The 5,331-nt window shown below is 42.8% G+C and overlaps 1 protein-coding gene across 1 annotated transcript in view; it reads left to right on the top strand.

The window, feature by feature from the left end:
- Nucleotides 1-360: 360 nt before the first annotated feature.
- The window catches only part of USP26 (ubiquitin specific peptidase 26), a 68,074-nt gene continuing 63,103 nt past the window's right edge, over nucleotides 361-5,331 (top strand). Inside the window, exons 1-2 of the mRNA XM_011958258.1 lie at nucleotides 361-458; nucleotides 3,143-3,206. The gene's annotated coding sequence lies outside the window, so the exon portion shown is untranslated. The remainder of the gene's footprint in view (nucleotides 459-3,142; nucleotides 3,207-5,331) is intronic.

The following is a 5,331-nucleotide window of genomic DNA, read 5'->3' as shown; positions in this document are numbered from 1 at the left end:
TTGTTTTCATTATTGTTACCTTTTTTTTTTTGAGATGGAGTCTCAGTCTGTCACCCAGGCTGAAGTGCAGTGGTGTGATCTCGGCTCACTGCAAACTCCGCCTCCCGGGTTCAAGCGATTCTTCTGCCTCAGCCTCCCGAGTAGCTGGGATTACAGGCTTCTGCCATGATGCCTGGCTAATTTTTGTATTTTTAGTAGAGATGGGGTTTCACCATGTTGTTCAGGCTGGTCTTGAACTCCTGACTTCAAGTGATCCACCCGCCTCGGCCTCCCAAAGTGCTGGAATTATAGGTGTGAGCCACTGTGTCTGGCCTTATTTTTATTACTTTGTAAGAGTTGGAATCTTGCTGTGTCACCCAGGCTGGAGTGCTGTGATGTAAACATGACTCACTGCAGCCTCAAACTCCTGGGCTCAAGTGATCCTCCCACCTCAGCCTCCAGAGTAGCTGGGACTACAGGTGTGTGCCACCATGCCTGGCTAATTCTTTTCAAAAAATTGTGGAAACAAGGTCTCACCACATTGCCCGGGCTGGTCTTTAACTCTTGGCCTCAAACAATCCTCCCACCTCAGCCTTCCAAAGTGCTGGTTTTATAGGCATGAGCCACCATTTCCAGCCGTGATGGTGGGTTTACATTTAGGAAGAAACATTTGCCAAGTGAAAATTCTAAGAAGCATCTCCTACCACCATGCAGTTCAAAAACAGTCACAAATATGGCAAGCTCACTGAGCACTTTAGTACAGCATCATTTATTGTTGTGCATTTGTATGATTATCATGGACTTTCTGAATTTTTATTTTACAATATCTTGTATTCATTCATTGAGTCATTTTCTAACCCACTTACTCTGGTTCAAGCGGTCACAGGTGGCTGGAGCTTATCCCAGCAGCTCAGGGTGCAAGGCTGGAACCAACCCTGGGCAGGACATTACATCACCAGGTGCACTCACATACACACCCACACTGACTCACACTGGGACCATTTAGGCATGCCAGTTAGCCCAATGTACACATCTTCTGGATGTGGGAGGAAATGAGTACCTGGAGAAAACTCATGCAGACTCCACACAGACAGCAACCCCAGCTGGGAGTTGATTATTTTTTTCCTCATCAATTTTATAAGGAAACAGTGTTGTAGAAAATGACCTTATTTGAGGACCTGCTGTAAATTTATGCTTTCTCATTCAGATATCTGACTCTAGCCCATGTTTCCAGACTCAAATATTATGCACACAATTGGGAAAGACGTAAAAATTCAGAGAATTTATTTTAAAGGTTCTAGTTTTCTTTGAATCTAATGTTCTGGAAAGCATCGTACAGTGTAGCATTTAACAAGTTGTATGGTTAATGCAGATGTATTGTCTGTATGACTTCAGTAGCAGCATATATAGGAGTGGTGAAAAGACCTTGTTGGATCCTTGTAGGAACAGTTGCAGTTCTGTTCATTTGGCTTCATGCAGACTAGTTGTAGGACTGCCCATTGATGTAAACACAAATGAGAGAGGCTTTCTATGTCTTGTTCATATTTCTATTCTTAGTGTGTGGAATTGGTACTAGGAATAAGCTGCCTCCTAGTGAAGGACCTCAGGTTTAAGTGAGGCATCTATTATTCTAAGTGAAGTAACTCAGGAATGGAAAACCAAACATTGTTCTCATTCATAAGTGGGAGCTAAGTTATGAGGATGCAAAGGCATAAGAATGACACAATGGGCCAGGCGCAGTGGCTCATGCCTGTAATCCCAACACTTTGGGAGGCTGAAGCAGGCGGATTACCTGAGGTCAGGAGTCCAAGACCAGCCTGGCCAACATGGCAAAACCCTGTCTCTGCTAAAAATACAAAAATTAGCCAGGTGCGGTGGCAGTCACGTGTAATCCCAGCTACTCGGGAGGCTGAGGCACGAGAATCACTTGGACCTTGGAGGCAGAGGTTGCAGTGAGCCAAGATTGTGCCACTGTACTCCAGCCTGGGCAACAGAGTAAAACTCCATCTCAAAAAAAAAAAAAAAAAAAAATGATGCAACAATGGACTTAGGAGACTTAGGAGGAAAGGGTGGGAAGGGAGTGAGGGATAAAAGACTACAAATTGAGTGCAGGGTATACTGCTCAGGTGTTGGGTGCACCCAGATCTCACACGTCACCACTAAAGAACTTATTCATGTAACCAAACAGCACCCATTCCCCAATAACCTATGGAAATAAAAAAAAAAATTAAAAAATAAAAAATAAAGAGGACAAAAGACACTTTATGTGTTTGTGTGTAGATACAATTTAAGAAGTTATGGGCCAGGCACAGTGGCTCACGCCTGTAATCCCAGTACTTTGGGAGGCTGAGGCAGGAGAATCTCTTGAACCTGGGAGGCAGAGGTTGCCATGAGCCGAGATCGCACCACTGTCCCCCAGCCTGGGTGACAAAGTGAGGTTCCGTTTCAAAAAAAAAAAAAAAGCTCTGCCCAAGGCCGGGCCCGGTGGCTTACACCTGTAATCCCAGCACTTTGGGCAGCTTCAGCACAGCAGTTTGGGAGCAGCCTGGACAATGTGGCTAGACTCCATCTCTACAAAAAATTTTTTAAAATTAGCTGGGGTGTCATGCCTGTAGTCCCAGCAGCTTGGAAGGCTGAGGTGGGAGGATCATTTGAGCCTGGGAGGTTGAGGCTGCGGTAAGCTGTGATCGCACCTCTGCCCTCCAACCTGGGTGACAGAGTGAGACTAAATAAATAAATAAATAAATAAATAAGTTGTGCTCAAGGCCTAGAAGGAGCTGATGAGGGTGCTGTACTGTGGCTGGATCAGGCAGAATCTCCAGGCCGTTGGAGTGGAATACTGCATAAGCCCTTTGGATAGCCACAAGTACTTCAGGAGAGCCTCGAGTGCCAGATTTCTCAAACAGAAGACCTGTGTGCTTTGGCTTGAGCTCTCCTCCCAGAGTCAGGATAGAGGCTCTGCTCTCCTTGCATGGGTCCTTCTTCTGGTGATATAGTGATTGATGACGGGGCAAGGACTTCAGTAGAAGGGACAGGGAAAGATGGGAACTGGAAGCATGGTGGGAAGAGAGCAAGAAGTATTTATAGTACACAAAGGAGTATGTATAGACTGCTGCTTAGAGCAACTTCTTTTTTTCCCCTAATTTGGACCTCTTCCCAATAGATTCCCTATCTCTGCTTTAACCTGGGCTGCTTGCTAAGTGCTTGCCTCTCAGGATCCTGCGGAGGTAAGAATATACATAAGTCACAGAGGAGAAGCATTTTAGAAATATGTATTATTTTGACTCACAAAACAAACAAAATGGATGCAGATGAAGGTTTTCACAGCCTATATGAGTGTTAATTAGAACCAGTTAGAGGCCTTGTCCATCAAAGGTGCTTATTTAATTCAAATATGTGCACAAAGAAACTGGGCCTTATGAAGTAAATCCATAGCTGGCACCAAGCCATCAGGAAACCCAAAACCCAACAATCCCTCTGTTCCCTTGGACTTTTGATCAAAACGAAGTCACCCTACACACCTGGTTAGTGTAAGCACAGGTCAACTGGGTATTTAAACCCAGTGGATATTTTGATTCCTCTATTAAGCAGAAAACACTGTCCAGCTACCAATTGTCAGCCTCTCTCATTTTTGGCCATTACTTAAACCTGTCCTCCATTTGCACATGTAAGTTAGCTTGGAAACATCAAGGGATCACAGAGGGATGTTTATAAAATTCCACAGAAAAGTGCTTTAACTAAACTGAGGTTCATTGGTATTCCAGAGGAGTTGATAATAACTTGTTTCCCATCTGAGTCTGCTCCTCGCCTCCTCCCCTCACCTTGAACTTTTACTCGAGTCTAGGAATCAATTTTATCTAATTTCCAAATGTTGCTTGTCCATGGTTTGACTGGATTCATTATACATATACCCAGAATAGAAGGTAACTTGGTGCATCTTAATGACATAAATATTGCCCTTACCTTGAAAAGCTTTTTCTCCCTTCTTACTGCATTATTTTGTCACTTGTTAGTAGAATCAAGGGCTGTAATGATTATTTTATTAAAATGAGGGGTTCTCTCATAGCACATTGATCCTACTGTCTCATTTCATTTTATTTATCACATGTAGGCATTTTTTGAAACTCTTATTTTTCACGGTGTTCTAATGAGTCAGAAGTGATCCCAAAATATCTATCTCTTGGTCACTGAGAGTCCAGCTATGGGACTGACATGCATTTCCTGCAGTCTCTCTGTGCAGGGCTCTTCAGAGTAGAGGTTAGCTAGCTACTCATTGGGTATACAAACCAGTTAGGAGCTAGAGGTTTGTGTTTTGTTTCAATTTCTATCAAACTTCTACATGTGTGGAGTTTAGAGACTGAAATAGCTCCAGGAGGTTTACTCACAAGAATAATAGTTCCTTAACCTACCATAATTCCTCCATTTCTTAATCACTTTGTTTATCCAGAAGCTACATGTGGTTTTGCGATTGTGGAAAAAACTGCTGAAAACTGCTCGGAAGAATATGAGAGCACTAAAAGGATTTGAGATGTGGTTCTCTGGCCACTTTTGTTGTCTGTCTAAGGGGAGAAGAGTTACAGGGGAGAAGTATTATAGAGGTTGGATCTCCAGATAAAGGGGATCAGGAAACATGGAATAACACGTAAGAATGGTTTCTTACCTTCAAGGACCTACAGCCTAGAGGTAGGGAGAGGGCTGTGAACAGCGGCACTATGTAGTGCTGCTTTTGAGGATGACAATAAAGCAAACAGGAAGACAAAGGCCTTTCATGTGAAAGGTGATGTGGGTCATGTATGTTCAAGGCACTGTCTCCTGTCTGCTTCTCCCTTCCTACTTCTCTCTCTGCTTCAACATCTCCCCAACTGGACAAGCAACCCAAGGGATATCACAGGTCTGGGACTTTCATTATGTGGCCCAAGATACAGCCAGCGAATATGGAAGAACATATATATATATAGCTAGAGATAAAACTGTGGCATTTTGCAGACACTACTCCTCCCTCTGGCTTTCAGCTTTAGAATGTGGGCATTCAAAAGAAATGTCCAATACTGTTGCCATTCAGTTATTTTTTAAACTTTCATGTCTCTTCACACCCTGTGCCTTGTAGTTTGTTTCAACTAATAATAATACCTAAAGATGATTTTTTAGTTGGACATTAGATGAATCTTTAAATTTTAGTACCCTTGAAGGCAATCTCAGTTTGAGATGTATCAATTGCTTTAAATACTTCACTTAAATGTGTGTTACATCTGTGGTCTACTTTTTTTTTTTTATTTTATTATTGTACTTTAAGTTCTAGGGTACATGTGCATAACGTGCAGGTTTCTTACATATGTATACTTGTGCCATGTT

Source organism: Colobus angolensis, unplaced genomic scaffold (genome assembly GCF_000951035.1).
Source record: "Colobus angolensis palliatus isolate OR3802 unplaced genomic scaffold, Cang.pa_1.0 Scaffold463, whole genome shotgun sequence".
Lineage (NCBI taxonomy): Eukaryota > Metazoa > Chordata > Mammalia > Primates > Cercopithecidae > Colobus > Colobus angolensis.
Note: the sequence above shows the minus strand (reverse complement) of the source record. Positions and strands in the feature narration are given on the sequence as shown.